Source organism: Sus scrofa, chromosome 10, assembly GCF_054392235.1.
Source record: "Sus scrofa isolate SSC_HxYL_T2T_F1_AM1 chromosome 10, Sscrofa_HxYL_maternal_Yorkshire_Landrace_v2.0, whole genome shotgun sequence".
Taxonomy (NCBI): Eukaryota; Metazoa; Chordata; class Mammalia; order Artiodactyla; family Suidae; genus Sus; species Sus scrofa.
This window is the reverse complement of record NC_139392.1, coordinates 38,660,001-38,677,500: the sequence shown is the minus strand read 5'-3', so window position 1 is coordinate 38,677,500 and position 17,500 is coordinate 38,660,001. Positions and strand designations below refer to the sequence as shown.

At 56.5% G+C, this 17,500-nt stretch overlaps 1 non-coding gene across 1 annotated transcript; it reads left to right on the top strand.

The window, feature by feature from the left end:
* Window positions 1-11,586: 11,586 nt before the first annotated feature.
* MIR9816 (microRNA mir-9816) lies at window positions 11,587-11,669 on the top strand. The gene has a single exon (NR_128501.1). It is a non-coding gene; the product is annotated as a microRNA mir-9816 (primary transcript).
* Window positions 11,670-17,500: the final 5,831 nt, after the last annotated feature.

Below are 17,500 nucleotides of genomic sequence, written 5' to 3'. Positions count from 1 at the left end.
CCTTCGGGGACCCACGGGAGTGGGAACACTCCCAAAAAGTGGGAAGTCAGAAGGGGGGGGGTCTGCGGTATGGGTAAAGCACACAGCCCATGTGAGCGTCCACGGTCAGAGCCGGGAGAGCAAGAGTCTGTGCTGCCACCAGGCTTGCCTTTCAGACTTTTCCACGTGGGTGGAGGGGTGCCACGTCCGGAAAGCCAGACGGGGACCCCCCCTTCACATCTCCCGGCCCACCGCGGTCGCTCTCACGACCACATGCAGCCTTCCCGGTCAAGGGAGAAGCATGGGGCGTGCCGCTCAAGGGCCAAGGGCTGCCCTCACTGGCACACAGTGAGGGAGACCCATGACAAGGGGTCCACCTGAGCCCCTCCCGGGGAGGGGACACAAGCTTCCCCTGCCTTACCGTCTCGACCCCCTCCCCTGAGCTTTAGGAAGCTGCTCGTGGGGCACGCCACCACCACAGTGGGGACCCGAGGGGACTCACCGCTGGGAGAGGAAAACGACACCACCGCTCGGCCTCGGGCATCTGACAGGCAACCCGGAGTACTCCAGGGGCACCACAGAGGACCAGGGGAGGCACGCTCACGCACCCGCAGGGATGCGAAGCATGGCAGCGAGGGAGGCCTCCCCCCCACTTTGGGGAGGGACCGCTCGCAAGGCACACGCCAAGGCGGCAAAGCGAGAATGCCTGCTGCGTCCCAAAGGACCCAGGCCCCCCCCCCCCGACTGACACCCGAAGGCAGCAGGGCGGGAGACCAGAGGTCAGGCTGGAGGCCGCACCCCTGCCTTCCCCCACACCACCCGCAGGTGGGGGAGGAGCAGCGAGGGGCCCGCGACAGAATGAGAGGCGCGGCCCAGCTCACCATGAGCGGCCGTCCCTCATCTGGCGCGGCTTAAGCCCAAGCCCAGGAGAGCGCCACATCACCACATCGATCAGTCCTGGCAGAGCCAGGGAAGAGCCCAGAAGAGGGGAGGGAGGGCCAGCAAAGACAATCACCACGGGGGCCTGCTTCAGCTTCACCGGCACCCCCTCCTCCTCCTCCTCCTCCCCTTCCTCTCTCAGGGGAGAGACAGCGGCTGACAACCCCGGGAGGGAGAACGCCTGACACGTGGCACGGAGCCAACAGGGTGGGGTTGTCCCAGCCGAGCCGCCGGGTGCCCGCAGCAGGGAGGCACACAGGGTAGAAGACCCCACAGGGCCACGCGCCCTGCCGCCCTCGGGTCAGCCAGAGACCGGAGGAGACACCGCAGCACGGGCCAGCTGGATGCACAAGTGAGAGCCGGCGCACAGGCCCAGGCGAGCGGCCCCCACGCGGGGTGCAAAGGGCAGGGTCAGGCCTTGGACAGCAGCCGAAAGCCCAAAGCCCCCCACGTGCATCCAGAGGCCCAAGGTCTCCAGCGACAGGCGCTGAAGAGGATCGTGTCAGCATCTACCTGGTGACAGAAAAGGCGTATTTCGGCCGCGAAAAATGTCCATGCCCAGCAGCGGGGCCCACCCACAGGACGTGGGGGTATCCCCGGAACCCCCATCCGGACACTTGTCCCCCAGCCCTGCCCTAGAGTCGCCAGACCCAGCGCTCTCAGAGCCATCTGGTCGACCCGGGGAGCGTGACCGCAAGGAAGGGACAGGGACATGAAGGAGGTGGAGCCGGCCGGCCAGCCGGGGAAGCCCTTCCCGGCTTGCCCACGCGGGCAGGTATCGGTCTGTCCGGAGCTCCAGACGGGGACTTGGCTCCCCCAAAATCCAGGACACACCATCCAGCTCAGGCCGGTCCCCACCTCCCGACCGATCGACCGACCGACAGGGAAACACTCCGAGGGCGGGGGGCGGGAAATGAGAGCGTGGGAAACGAAGTCTTGTCCAACGACCGGGACCCTACATGGGCACGCCTCAGGCCCAGGTGCACCCTTCCCGGCCACACCCGGGAGCAGGGGGCCGGCGGGGTACCGTCCACCGTCTCCGGATCCATCAGGACTTGGAAAAAAAAATGTTTCCACGGAGGCGCCTCCGACGAACGGACCCCGCGAAGGAAGGCGCCGGGGCCCGAGCCACCCTTTCCGCTCCACCCCTCACGTCTTGTGCCGGTCTAGACCTCGTGAGTACGACTCCGCACGGGCCGGCGGTAGCCATCAGTCGGGGGGCAGGCGGGGAGGGGCCCATGCCGGCATGACGACCGGGAAACAAGCGTGCCGGCCACCGAGCCTGTCGCGCCCTCCAACGCCCTCAGCGCACAACCCGGGCCGCTCCTCACTTCGGGGATGAGAGGCTGGAGGGACCGCAGGCGGGAGTCATTCACGCTCCAAAGGGCGACCCGGGACAAGGCCAGGCCACCCGAGCACAGGCAGTCCCGGGCGCCGCACACCCTCTCCCCTCGCTAGGGAGGCGGCCCGGCCCAGGCCTGGTCGGTCCCCGGGGCCGGAGCGGCAAGAGCGGATGCTGGTCGACCCGGCCAGGCGGCCCCAGAGCCTGCCTGGGGAGCGCGGTGACAGTCACTCCCTCACAGGCCTGCAGGCCCAATCTCCGGTGAGAGAGGGACACTCCCAGGCCTCTGAGCCACCGGAGCTGTCGCCGCCAGTGTCGCCAGCCTCCCGGAACTCTGACTCAGGCCGGATGGCTGAGTCACATCCCTCGCGAAGGTCCCCAAAGCTGCAGAGGGAAGGGACGATATAAAAGCGGACACTAGATGGCACGCGACAACCGCCACCAACGTCACCGGGACAGATCCGGAAGGCCGGCCGGCCGGCGGCGACACAACGACACAGCGCCGGCCACCCAAATGCCCGAGCTCTTCCCGGGGCCGAGGCGCCAGGCGTCCTGCACGACCGCGAAGCTTGCCTCGCGGAGCTGCCTCCTGGCAAGGCACTGCGTGGCGTGATGGCAGCAGATGGAAAGAGGGGGGCGGCGGCGGCGGCGGCGGCGGCGGCGGCGGCGGCGGCGGCGGGGAAGGAGCTGGGAAGAGGTTCTCGCTGTTGCCTAGAAGGAGCCGCGCTCGCTCCCCCAAGCATGTCCCTTCCTGGGCTTGGGAATTCCAGAGAGAAGCCGGCGCGGTGAGGGTGGCACTAGCGAGAGAGATCTCAGGTTCCCCTCCACCTTCTCTTCTCTCCCCCACCCCCACCCCACCTCCCTGCACGGAGCTGGAGGAGGGAGGGAGAGAGGGAGGGTGGGAGGGTAGGCGGGGACTGGCAAAAACGAAACCGGGCAAGCTCTCGGAGAACGACAACGCAGGAGTCGGTTTACCTGCCACCCTTACCGACGGAGACGGTCTGTCAAAAGCAGACAAGCAAAGCCCAGAAGCTTAGGAAGGGAGAGAAGGATACAGTCGATCCTAGGAAAGTGGAAATGAAAATCTCTCTCTGCATAGACTGAGACAAAGTCCAAAGAGAACAAATGGCTGCCTGGGGCAAATGCTCTGGTGGTCAGGTCATAGAAACATGGATTTCAGCATGACTGACCAACCACAATGGAGGGAAAGTACAACGCAACACTATGAGTGTGTGTGTGTGTTGGGGGGGGGGGGTGAACTGAAATCTCATCCAAAACAAAACAAAACAAAACAAAAAAAGGAAAACAACCCCCCCCCAAAAAAAACCCAAAAAACAACAACAGAAGAAGAAGAAGAAGAAGGAAGCCCACGACCAACAGGGTCAAGGCTCCTGCTTTCTCAACGCGGTGGCTCTGGTTGCCCCTGTGTGGTGCAGGTTCCATCTCTGCCTCAGGAAAAACTTCCACTTGCTGCCCGTGGGTGTGGCCAAAAAGTAAAACATAAAGCTGAAACGGGAGGGAGAGGGGGTGGAGAAAACCCGAAACAAACAATAAACTTTGCAAGTCTCAGGATTGCCATCCTGGGGTAGTGGAAACAAATCCGACCAGGAACCATGAGGTTGCAGGTTTGATCCCTGGCTCACTTGTTGGGTTAAGGATCTGGCATTGCCGTGAGCTGTGGTGTCCGTCACAGACGCGGCTCGGATCCCGCGTGGCTGTGCCTGTGGTGTAGGCCGGCAGGTAAGGCTCCGAATTGACCCCTAGCCTGGGAACCTCCATGTGCTGCGGGTGTGGCTCCCCCCCAAAAAAAACCAGAAAGAGAGAGAGAGAGAGAGAGAGAGAGAGAAAGAAAGAAAGAAAGAAAGAAAGAAAGAAAGAAAGAAAGAAAGAAAGAAAGAAAGAAAGAGAAAGAAAGAAAGGAAGGAAAGAGAAAGATAGAGAGAGAGAAAGAAAGAAAGAAAGAAAGAAAGAAAGAAAGAAAGAAAGAAAGAAAGAAAGAAAGAAAGAAAGAAAGAAAAAGAAAGGAGAAAGAAAGGAAGAAAGGAAGGAAGGAAAGAGAAAGAAAGAAAGAAAAGAAAAAGAAAGAGAGAGAGAGAAAAGAAAGAAAGGAAGAAAGGAAGGAAGGAAAGAAAAAGAAGGAAAAAGAAATCCATCTTGGAGTTCCCGCTGTGCCTAGGTCACAGCTGAGCCTCAAGTTCGATCCCTGGCACAGGAAAGGCAGTGCAGCAGGAAAAAAAAAAAAAAAAAAAAAAAAGAACAACTCCATCTTGCTGGTTGGGCAGGGGAGATGCAATTGCCGGATGACATTCCACAACTCTGCCAAACTGGCAAAACCACGACGCACTTAGTACAGGAGTCATTGAAGACATGGATGTGAAAGCATCTTCTTGCTATCGATTCATTTCCCACAATCCCAGGAAGAGCCATTGGAACAGGGCTCCCATTCCTGGCACGATATCTTTTCTAGGTGTGGGTGGATGCATCTTTTCTCATGGTTGTTTTCCTTTTGACCAAACTTAACTTCAGCCTCCACCATGTCATCTTTTGGGCTCTCAAGCCTGCCATGAGAATATGGTCACCAAAGTCCTCGCCCAGAGGCACCTTTGCCCAGCACCAGTGCCGCCGTCTCCCCCCACCTCCTCCTCCTCCTCCTCCTCCTCCAACCCCCGCCAAGCACCCCACCCCCCACCCCGCTTTGTATTGTTCAGCTGTCTTGCACTGGTCTCTCACACGGTGGCGGTGTGGTCCTACGCATGTCTCCCAACCACATTCAAGTGGACTTCCGGGATCATCATTTTCTGTTTCCTAACTGCACTTTCGTCGTTCTTAGGAGGTTTGCTTCCCTCCCCGCCTCCCCCCCACCCCCCGCGCGCGCGCGCGCGCCCACGCTTGGTGTTGAATCGGAGCTGCATCTGCTAGCCTGAGCCACAGCCACAGCAACGGCGGGATCCGAGCCACATCTGAGACCTTATGCCACAGCTCGCGGAAAAATGCCAGATCCTTAAACCCCTGAGCGAGGCCAGGGATCAAACCTGCCACCTCGTGATTCCTAGTCCGATTCGTTTCTGCCCCGCCATGACAGGAATTCCTTCCTGTGTTCTTTTGGGTCATGGTTGTTTCCAGCTCCACAGAATTCCTCCCCGTGCTCATGTGACATCTGGGATGTGGCGGGGGGCGGGCCGCAAGGTTTTGTTCCCCTACAGTCATGCCTTGAAAAAAGTCTTGTACAACGTTTCACAGTCCAGATCCAGAAGCTGAATCCGCAGCCGGTTCCATCTCATGAAACCGATCTCCCAGCCCAGGAAAACCAAAGGTCGTGGTTGGAGCCCGTGATAAACCCCAGGTCTGAGTCCCGAGCACTGCTGCTCAGGGAAGATTTCGAGGTGTCAGGGTCCAAGGATCCTCCTGGGCACTTGGAAATGTCTCCGATGTGTGCAGGCAGGCATGAGGATGAGAAGGGGCTAAAGAGGGGCAGAGGGTGGTGATCTCTTGTCGGTGGATGTCAAGGGTTGGCGCTTCCTTTTGTGGATCTCCCGGAAAAGTCAAATGTGGGAGAAAAACTGGACCCGTGAGTTCGAGGAGAGGGATGGCCAGAGAAAACCAGAAGAATTCCATCTGCCGACCATTGGGTAGGTAGGAGGGCAAAAACCGAAACCTCAAGCATGAGATGAACAGAACCACATGCTTCTAGCCATCCATAAACCCCGTAAGATAAGATCGTTTCTGCTGAGATACCCTCTCCCTCCCCCCACCCACCCAGGGCGAAGGATCCCTGGGTGGTGGCAGAGGGGTGGGCATGGAACTTCCACAGGCCCTGGGGACACACCCCACCCCACCCCCAAGAAACCCCTAGAAGCTTGGAATTCTGATGTCTGTGGTGTGATGACCATAAACACTGGCTTTTGTGCCATGTCTGCTAGAAGATATGGTTTCCATGACAAATAAAGTGATTTTTAGCAAGTTTTTCTCCACTTGAGATGTATTGAAAATACGTCTTCATTCAGGGGGAGGTAGGTGTAGGTGACAGACGTGGCCACTCAGCTCAGATCGGGTGATCTGGCAGGGCATAGCTCTGGCTGAGGTGCAGGCCAGCAGCTACAGCTCCGATTCTTCAACCCCTAGCCCAGGGAACTTCCATATCCCGAGGGTGCACTCCTAAAAAACAAAAAACAAAATGAACAACACACAAAGAGGGAGCATCTCATCGATGGCAGACCAAATTCCAATGTATATGTATATGTGTACATAGGTATGTACGTATGGATGTGTGTGTGTATGTGTATATTATCGAGAGAGAGAGAGAGAGAGAGAGAGAGAGAGAGAGGATTTTTTAGAGCCATAACTGTGGCATACGGAAGTTCCCAAACCAGGGGTCGAACCGGCATACATGGATACTAGTCGGGTTTGTTACCACTGAGCCACAACAGGAACTCCCCACATTCCAATATTTAATGAGAAAATACATTTTTGATGCTTTAGGCAACCCTGCAAACACCCTTATTTAAGTGACTGGACTTAACAAAAAGGAATCCCTAGCACCTAGTAACAGAGCAAAGATAAAGAAGCACAAGGCAGGAATTCCCGTTGTGGCTCGGTGGAAACGAACCCGACTAGCATTGACCCCTAACCTGGGAACCTACAAAATGGCACATGTGAAGCCCTAAAAGAAGACTACACACACACACACACACACACACACACACACACACACACACACACACACACACACACACACACACGGCACAGACAGATGCGAAAGGAAAAGAAAAGGAAGGAAAAAAGAAAAGGGAAGAAAGAGAGAAATGAACAGGCAGAACAAGCCATTGTGAATGATCTCTAGGGACAGGTATTTTTCTCCAAGCATAATTTTATTTTTCCCCAAGTGATACCAGACCTCTCTCTCTCTCTCTCTCACACACACACACACACACACACACACACACACACACACTCTCCCTCTCTCTCTCTCTTTGAAAAAATTTATGTATTTAGTGGAGTTCCCATTGTGACTCAGCAGGTAGGAATCTGAGTAGCATCCATGAGAGTGCTGGTTTGATCCCTGGCCTCGCTCAGTGGGTGAAAGATCTGGCATTGCCCTGAACTGTGGTGTAGGTTGCAGACACAGATCGGACCTGGTGTTGCTGTGTCTGTGGTGTAGGCCAGTGGCTCAAGCTCTGATTCCCTAGCCTGGGAACCTCCGTGTGCCGTGAGTGCCACCCGAAGAAAGCAAGGGGAAAAAAAAAAAAAAAAGAAACATAAAAACCTGGATTGGGGAGATCCCATTGTGGCTCATTGGTAACAAAGCTGAGGAGCACCCACGAGGATGCAGATTCGATCCTGGGGTGGGGGGGGGGGTGCTGGTGCTGGTGGTGCTGAGGTGTGTGCGTGTGGGGTGATAAATAGGTTACCTCTGGCTTCTGGGGGGTGAGAGTCAGCATGCTTTTCCTGCACCTGCTGCTCCTGGGCAATTATTTAGTTTTGGTTTCTTGTTCCTTTGTTTTTGTGGTCCTGCATTGTGGTGAGTACTGGTGTAAGTGGCAGGTTCCTATTTGATCCGACATTTCTTTGGCTCTGGTGTCGGTTGACAGCCATGGTCATGACTGGTGGTGGTTGTTAAGTCTCCAGGAGTTCCACGCAACATTCTGATTGTCTTTCTTCCTTGGGCTTTGGCTGCAGCCTCCCCCCCCCCCCTCCCCCCATCATATGGAGGTTCCCGGGCTAGGGGCCGAATCAGACCTACAACTGCTGGGGTGTATGCCACAGTCACAAGCACCATCAGATCCAAGCTGCGTCTGCAACCTACACCGCAGCGCAAGGTGATGCCACCAGATCCTAAACCCACTGTGGAAGGCCTGGGATCGAACCTGCAACCTCATGGTTCCTGGTTGGATTCCTTTCCACTATTCCACGACGGGAACTCCTGGGCTTTGGCTTTTGACAGGTGGAGGGACACAGCTTTCTGAAACGGTGGGGCCAGGGCAAGGCATAGAAACATAAGATGGATGTGAGCCTGCGCCTATTCTTTTCTCGTGTGCTGGGAAGATAAGGTGGCTCTTGCCAGCTGGGATTTCATTTCCCCACAAACGATCAGGCTCTTAAGGTATCAGGCAGGGAAGAGGGAGAGTCAGAGTTCCCATTGTGGCTCAGTGGTTAATGAATCTGACTAGGAACCATGAGGTTGCAGGTTCCATCCCTGGCCTTGCTCAGTGGGTTAAGGATCCAGCATTGCCGTGAGCTGTGGTGCAGGTTGCAGACGTGGCTCAGATCCCGCGTTGCTGTGGGTCTGGTGCAGGCCAGCGGCTACAGCTCCGATTGGACCCCTGGCAGGGGAACTTCCATATGCCGCAGGAGCGGCCCTAGAAAAGGCAAAAAGCCGAAGGAAGGGGGGGGGGGGGGGACAGAAGAAGAGTGAGAATCAGGGTCGGAAGAACATGGGGAAATCGGTGCTAGGTGCCTGGGTGTGTGAGTTCACACGGAATGCTAGCCCAGACCCCTGGCCAGCCACATTTGGGGTATCTATCAACTTGACTCTCCACTCTCCAGCTCACCTGGGTGGTGCTGCCCTGCCCTGCCCTGCTCATGTAAGACCTGGCTCCTCCAGGGATGGCTTTGCACCAGAGGGAGACGGGGCAAAGTCACTGAGCTTAAGGTAATTTCTCCAAGAGAGACTCTGGGAGAAGGAGACCAGCTGGATTTCTGTGTGTTCATTTTTCTTCCTGTCTGCTTGTTTGGTGCAGGCCAGTCCATGTGCCGAGACATTCAGAAACTCTGTACTAGCTGAGACTCAGACCTTGTTCCGAAATAAGCAAAGGGACTTTGAGCTGGGATCACTCCCTGACAAGTAGCTAGCAAAGAAGTTTCCCTTAGCTCTCAGGCCCCATCCCTGCCCTCAGGCGGGTGGGTGTGGGGAGGGGGTGGGGGGGGAGGGGAGGGGCTCGTTCAGGCAGGCAGGCAAGCAGGCAGGCAGGCAGGCAGGCAGGCAGGCAGGCAGGCATGCAGGCAGGCGCTGGTTCATTAGTCCCGCACCCCCCCACTCCCGGCCCCAGCTGCCCGCCCCACCCCCCACCCCCGGCCGCCATCCCTGCTGCGCCGCCTCTCGCTTCCCAAATCGCCTGGACTCACGCCCGGGAAGGGGGGGAGGGGAGATCAGGAAGATCCAGGCCTCAGGGCCTGGGTTCAATCACTTCATTCAAATGCAGAAACTCTCCAGTCAAGTCAGAGGTGGTGACTTTTCCTGGAGCTTCTCTTTAGGGAAAGTGTTTTTTTTCCCCCCTTTCCCCAATTTCCCTACCCTCAGGCTGCCCCTCGCAGACTGCATGGAGGGGGGTGGGGGAGGATGTGTGCACGAAACTCGCCTCGTGTCAGGCCAAAGGAGCCCCCGCCATTTCCCAACCCGGGAAACCCCGCAAAACTTCTGGAGCATGTTGGCCTTGGTGTGGGAATGGACATCTTCACTTGCCATCTTCCTTTGCACGAGGAGGAGATTTTCATCTCCTGCTGTCTGGGGGCCAGAAAGGAGGGCCAGAGTGTCCCTTTTGTGTGGGCCGGTCCTTAAGTCATTTTACCTCACAGGAATCACCCACATAGGGCATGGAGACACGTTTGGGGTCCGCCTCCTCCGAGACGTCCCGGGAAACTTCACGTGTGAAAAACTGTGCTGGGGAGGTCCCATCGTGGTGCAGAAGTGGAAATAAATGCAACTAGGAACCATGAGGTGGCAGGTTCCATGCTCAGCCTCGCTCACTGGGTTACGAATCCCACGTTGCCATGAGCTGTGGGTAGAGGAGAGTGAGAAGGAGAGGGAGGGAGAGGGAGGGAGAGATCCTCCATTTCATGGAACTGGTTTCCTTGTTTTGAGATGACGTCGCTTTGGTGAAACAGTTGTCAGATGGCCTCTCAAAAGGCGGTGATGTGGATGGGCTCCCCGAACCAGGCCCACAGAAACCAAAGGAACGAAGGGGTTAATCCTTGGAGCCAGAGTTCCCTCCTCTGAAACTGAAACCAAGCTCAAGCCCCGGAGTGCTGGTGTGTTGGAGCCAGAGACATTGTTACAGCTAAAAGCTACTTTGAAATAGTCTCCGTTAGGTTATGGCTTGCCTTGGCCCACGAACTTATGACTAATGACTACTGTCGAGTCAGAGTTGTAGTGAACCTGGTGTTTTCTCTACCCTTGAAACACTCCCTAAGGATTGCGACCCCCCCCCACCCCCCGCCCCACGCCCGCCCCGTGGATGAGCAATCTTCACTCCAGAGAGAAGGTCAAAATGCCATAACCCCAAAGACACTGGAAACATTCCATGGACCACCTGACTCCAGCCTTGATGACTTTGAAATGGTCTATCCTAATCTCCTATCCAGGGAGAAGAATGCAAGCACCCTGATGCTTCTAGACAGCTCCGCCACCCCCATGCCTACCATTAAGCTAAACCTATAGAACCCCTTGCTATCCCCTCTCAAGGGAGGACACAGTTTTGAGGTCCTTAGCCTGCTGTGGCCTCCTTAGCCTGGCAAAGCAATAAAGCTGTTCTTTATGCTTCACCCCAAAACTCTGTCTCTGAGACTTAATTGGAGCTGGAGTACCAAGGCCGGTTTGGGCTGCCAACCTTTCCTGGAACTTTCAAACTGTTACATATGAAGAACGGAGCCGGTGACTCTGTGTGTGTGTGCGTGTGCGTGTGAGAGAGACACAGAGAGACAGACAGAGACAGTGAGTGAGACAGAGGGAAGAGAGAGGGAGAGGGGAAAGTCCCTTCAGTCTTTTGTTTTGTCGGTTTGTTTGTTTGTTTGTTTGTTTTGTCTTTTTGCCATTTCTTGGGCCGCTCCCATGGCATATGGAGGTTCCCAGGCTAGGGGTCGAATCGGAGCCATAGCTGCCAGCCTACGCCAGAGCCACAGCAACGTGGGATCCGAGCCGTGTCTGCGACCGACACCACAGCTCACGGCAACGCTGGATCCTTAACCCACTGAGTGAGGGCAGGGATCGAACCCGCAACCTCACGGTTCCTAGTCGGATTCGTTAACCACGGAGCCATGACGGGAACGCCCCTTCAGTCTTTTGAAAGGCCCCTCTGAGAATGCCGTCAGGTGTTGGGGCCAACTTTCCGAGGGGCTCTTAGAGAAATGAACACAGGGTGATGGTTTCACTCTCAGAGACACTCTCAGAGACCATTTCTCTGATGTGTTCATCGAGGGACTCCACTAGCTTCCGTTTTCAGGGCCTCGGGACAAGCGATACGTGTTCTCATCCACAAGGATGCCAGGTCCAAAGGGTGGGAGAAAATGGGAAACGCTCATGAAGAGAGTTGTAGCCAGAGATGGAAGGCAACTGGAAAAACTTCAGGATCCAGTCCAGTTTTCCAGCCACTGAGTTTCTGACTTCTGGAAGGATTTGGGTAGGGAGGAAAAGGTCAAGGATTCTCCATCCCTCTGACAGAGGTATAAGTTACAAAGTAGATGTACATCTTTTGAGAAAGAAACGAACAAACAAAGAAACAAACAAACAAACAATTTTTGTCCCTTTGTCTTTATCAGGAAAAGTGAAAGATGGAGAGAGGGAGGGAGGGTGGGTTGGATGGATGGATTTGGGGGGCGGGGAGAAGATTCTTAGATCCTAATGACCCAATGCTTTCTCTAGTCCTGGGCCTTTAGGTAGGTGATATATCTATATCTATATCTGTATATCTATATCTATCTGTATACACACACACACAGACACACACAGACACACGCACACACACACACACACACACACACACACACACAGACACACACACACACACACAGACACACACACGTAGTTATTTTCTGTTTCTAGGGCTGCACCCATGGCACATGGAGGTTCCCAGGCTAGGGGTCCAATCGGAGCCGTAGCCACCGGCCTACACCAGAGCCAGCACAACGCGGGATCCGAGCCCTGTCTGCGACCTACACCAGAGCTCACGGCAACACCCGATCCTGAACCCAACGAGCGAGGCCAGGGATCGAACCCGCACCCTCAGGCCTCCTAGTCGGATTCGTCCAGCCATGACGGGAACTCCTACATATGTATATAGTATGCATATAGTATATCTTTTTTTAACGCCCACGCCCCAGCCCTATGGAAGTTCCCAGACTCACGGTCGAATCAGAACTGTAGCTGCGGGCCTACCCCACCGCCACAGCAACACGGGATCCTTAACCCACCAAGCGAGGCCAGGGGAGGGATCGAACCCACATCCTCACGGATCCTAGTCGGGTTCATTACCGCTGAGCCCTGATGGGAACTGCAGGGGACATCTTCTTTTTTTTTTTTTTTTTTTTTTTTAAGATGTAAGTTTGTTGTGGTTGTTGGTTGTTGTTGTTGCTTTAGCTCGGCGTACAGTGGGCTTGCTTACAATGTTGTGTTCGTTTCAGGTGTACAGTCAAGGGGATTCAGTGATCCATCTACATCCATCTATCCCTCCGTTCTTTCTTTTTCAGCGTCTTTTCCCCTCTAGGTGATTCCAGAATATTGGGCCATTCCTTCCTTGTTGGTGGGAACACCAGCGTGAAAAAAAACCATCACGGGGGAGTTCCTGTCGTGGCACCATGGAAGCGCATCCGACGAGGAACCTTTGCAGGGAAGGGTGTGGGTTCGATCCCTGGCCTCGCTCAGGGGGGCGGTAAGGATCCGGCAGGCAGTGCCGTGAGCTGTGGTGTCGGTCGCAGACGCGGCTCGGATCCCACATGGCTGTGCCTGTGGCGTAGGCCAGCAGCCGTAGCTCCGATTCAACCCCTCGCTTGGGAACTTCCATATGCCACGAGGGCAGCCCTAAAAAGCAGAGGGGGAAAAAGAAATCATGAGGGCGGGGGAGAGGGATCCATGAGGAGGATGGGATGAACATATACACACACGAGTCTCTATCCAATAGATGACGAACAGGGACCCCTACGCCACCTTCTGGAATCCAAACGCCAAAACCACAAAGCAGAGTTCCCGCCATGGCGCAGTGGAAATGAATCCGACCAGGAACCATGAGGTTGCAGGTTCGATCCCTGTCCACCTCGCTCAGTGGGTAAAGGATCCAGTGTTGCCGTGAGCTGTGGTGTTGGTCCCAGACGCGGCTCGGACCTGGCATTCCTGTTTCTGTGGTGTAGGAGGCCAGCAGCTAAAGCCTCCGATTCGATCCGTCATCTGGGAACCTCCATATGCCGTGGGTGTGGCCCTCAAAACACACACACACACACACACACACGCACACGCACACGCACACGCACGCGCACGCACGCACGCACACGCGCACGCACGCACACACACTCTGGAACCCCCTAAATGGGAGAAAACCGGACACAGTAGTTTTTTAGGGGTCCAGTCTCTGTGACAGGTGAGGATATCAGGCTTGCATCGAGGGAGGGAAGGCTTCACCCCACGCAGAAAACACACCCACCTACCCACCGACCCACCTTCCTTCCTTCCTTCCTTCCTTCATGAGAGAACAGTTGGATGACCCATCCTAAGTGTCGGTTGAATGAAGTCTAGTTACCAGGGTTCAGAGTGGGGGAGGGAGAGGGGTAGGAAGTCTGAAGCCTCTGGCGACTCTCCGAAATGTTCTCCCCCCAGGGTGACAGAGCCGGCAGGTCAGGCACTGCCTTCTCTAGAAACCTTCCTGCCCATGTCCAAGGGGGTGTGGGGGGTTGGGGGTGTGGGGCAGGGAGTGGGTCAGGGAGCCTGGAGAAACACAGACCACCAAGCGGCCATTCTCCCGTCGCCCCGACTGTTTGTTGAATGAACATAATGGACGTGATCCAAGTCTGCCACGCCGCCGCCGCCGCCGCCGCCGCCGCCGCCACCACCACTTTCTCCATCATCTCCCCCACCCTCTTGCCTGCAGCCATCTTTGAAAAGGCTGCTGTTGTCGCTGCCTTTGCATGAAAGTGAGTGAGGACCCCTCCCTAATACGGAGTGTTTCAGTCCCTGGTGTCTCTGACAGCTCGCTCATGTATTGGTTGTGAACCATCTTGCCTTGAGGATTTGGAGGATTCGTGAACATTGCAGGAGCCATGGGAGCAGTGAAGTCCTTATCGCCAACCCGACACCCCCCCCCCCCAAATTTCGTGGCAGGGAGCACACTTTTCTTTCACCCAAGAGATTTATTTCCTGCTTTCCGAAGAGAGAAGGAAAGGAGGGTCAGAATGGTCCTCTGGTGTCTGGTGTCCTGTCCCTTTCATTGCACACACTCCTAGTGCCACTGCGGGAGGCACGTTCGGGGCGCGGGGTGGGGTGGGGGGGGACCTGCTGCACGCACCCGCCCCTCACTTTCAAATGCGAAACTCAAGGAGGATGTGAATGTCCTTCACGCCACCGATCAGGTGAACGGGATGGCTTTCTAGGGAAATCCTGGTGTTTCCTTTCACTGCCATGACGAACACCCAGAAACAACCCTGTAAGTTCATACAACTTTGTCAGTCAACTGTATTCCAATAAAATGAAAAAGCAAGACACAGACACACCCAGACACACACACCCACACGCACACACACACGCGCGCACACACACGCACCCCAACCCAGAACCAAACACCCTCTCCTGAAATGGGGGGGGCGGGCCCACCGGAGAATGAGCAAGAGAATTCCAGAGTCGGTAGGAAAGTGTCATCTGCAGCGGTGTGAGAAACCCCAAGCTCTTTTCTTCCTGTCAAGGTGAATAAACTTTGTTAATGGGAGTGGGTGCCCTCAGTGTGCCCTCCGAGAGGAAAGGCAGGGAGCATTTTCTCCCTGAAGAGCTTAGTGCTGTCATAGCACTGACGGACAGGATGAACGATCGGTGAGAGGTGGCAGCAGCAGTGGTGGCCGCCTGCACTGCCTGGGCGGATTGGAAACATAGACGAGCCACCAAGACTGCGTGTGACACCCCCGTGCCGCCCCCCCCCCCCCCCCCCCCGTCTGTACAGTGACAAGAGTCCTTTGGGGGAAAAGGGGGGGTGGGTGCTCTTCCAGTGTGTCTGTCTGCATTCATCAGGTGTGGGAGAGAAGACAGATGTTTGTTTCCACTATCGTTCGGAGGACTTGCCCAAGAGTACCACGTGCCCCCAAAAGATAGCACCGGAAGAGAGATGCACGAGGTTTCTGAATGCATGCCGTGGGTGCTCCAGGCTGCCTCCAGGCCGCCCCCTCGCCCTCCCCCTCGCCCTCCCCCTCCCCCTTGCCAGAGGCAGACGTTCCTTGAAACAGCTGGCTTTGAACTTGGGCTTCTAGAGGAAGGTTTTTCTCCTGCTTTCAAGACGGGAAGAAGAGGGTGTCCGTCTCACATCCGTCCTTTCCGGGGGGGGGGGGGACCCGCTTTGGTGTGCTTGTGAGGGAGAGAGACAGAGACAGACAGGGAGGGACGGAGGATAGGCAGACAGTGAGAGGCAGAATCAGAGGGAGAAAGAGGAGGAGGGGAGAGAGACAGAGAAAGTGAAACAGAGCTAGGTATAGAGGACGCTGTGGCTGGGTCGTATTCTGCGTGTTCTCAGTGAAGTCGTCCTAAGGCCTCTGGAGGTCCAGATCACTGCTTGGGGCCGGAAGTCTGTCTGCCCTTCCCTACCCATCTGAAGAGCTGTGGTTTGGGCTTTCCAGCCGGGAACCCCTCTTTCTGCCTCTTTGTCCAACACACAAGGTTCGTGGGACCCAGAAATCCCATTCTGAGAGCACCCTAGGAACAGTCCTTTCCATACGGCGCAGGAGGCCCCTGTGCCAAGAGATCCAAAGTCTGGAGCCTCTGTTCTCCCCCCCCCCCCTTCCCTCCACGGACAAAATCTTGCCTTGTATTCCTTTTTTTCTCAGGGACTCTGAAGGACATGTATCATTGTACAACCATGGGGAAGACGCTTCCATTCCCTCTGGAATGATGGATGTGGTCGCATGTCTCAAGGAGGCTCCAATTCTTTGAGCAGGACTCCCGATGGTGCCATCCCATCGTCCCTCCCCTCCCCTCCCCTCCCCTCCCCTCCGGCTCGCTCGGTCGGTCACGGTTCCCCTCCTTTTTCCTCCCCTCCAGGTTATCTTCAGGTCTGCCACCCACTTGTAACTCCTCCCCCACTTGGAAGTGGCCTCTTCCGGCCCCGAACTTGGTCGTCCCAGGCCCACCCCGGGAGCCATCTGGCGGACCTTTTCGGAGACTATAAAAAGCAGCTTACGGCAGGGGGCGTCGCAGGACCAACGAACGCATCGGGATGGATCGCTGTGTGGCGACATGGATTCTCCAGGCAGGGCAGGCATAAGGCCTGGACTCTTTCCTCCTGGAGCCCGTTTCTTCATCCGTGGCCTTGAAGACGAACCACGCCGACCACGGACCGTGGACCTTGGCCTTCACCTTTCATTTCCGAACGGCAGCCAGGGCATCCATTGTCACCACCGCGGAAAAGGTGTCCACAAAAAGGACAGGTGAGCGCCTCCATGGCATGCAGTGTCATCCCCTCCCGCCACCCCCACCCCGGCTTTAAAGGGTCCTCTTTCAAGTAATCACGTTGCCACAGCTGGGACTTGGATCGGATCCCTGGCTCCGGAACCCCATATGACCTGGGGCCGGCCAATGCATCCCTCCATAGCGTCCTAAATCCGTGCATCGTTGATTCAGGACTTTCCCTCGTGGCACAGAGGAAACGAATCTGACTAGGGACCATGAGGTTGCGGGCTCCATCCTTCGCCTCACGCAGGGGGTTGAGACGAGGCTCAGATCCGGCACGGCTGCGGCTCGGGCGTAGGCCAGCAGCCGTAACACCAGTTCGACCCCTAGCCTGGGAAGCTCCATAGACCGTGGGTGCGGCCATCCGAAGACCAACAAGAACCTCCTCACCGTCCTAATACAGGGACAGCAACGTTGTCGCGGCAAGGGCGGCGGGGCGGCGCGGGCCAAATAAAATGCTATGCACCCAAGTGCTGGGACGTGTTTGATTTCAATAGAGAAGAAGGAAATCACTAGGCCAGAGGGGAAGCTCAGAAAACATCGAACACAAAACGACACACCCTGTCCGGGAGACTCAGGCCCCGGAGAGAGGCAGTCAACGCGGTGCAGACACGACCCCAGCGAGTGAGTTGGCAGAGACGGACGGACGGCCCCGGCATCAAGACAACCCCAGGGATCCCATCGAGGGCCACACGGACCCGGGCCCGAGTCGGCCGGGACAGCTGGTCGACCCCGCGGGCCCTCGGACCCGGGCCCGAGTCGGCCGGGACAGCTGGTCGACCCCGCGGGCCCTCGGACCCGGGCCCGAGTCGGCCGGGACAGCTGGTCGACCCCGC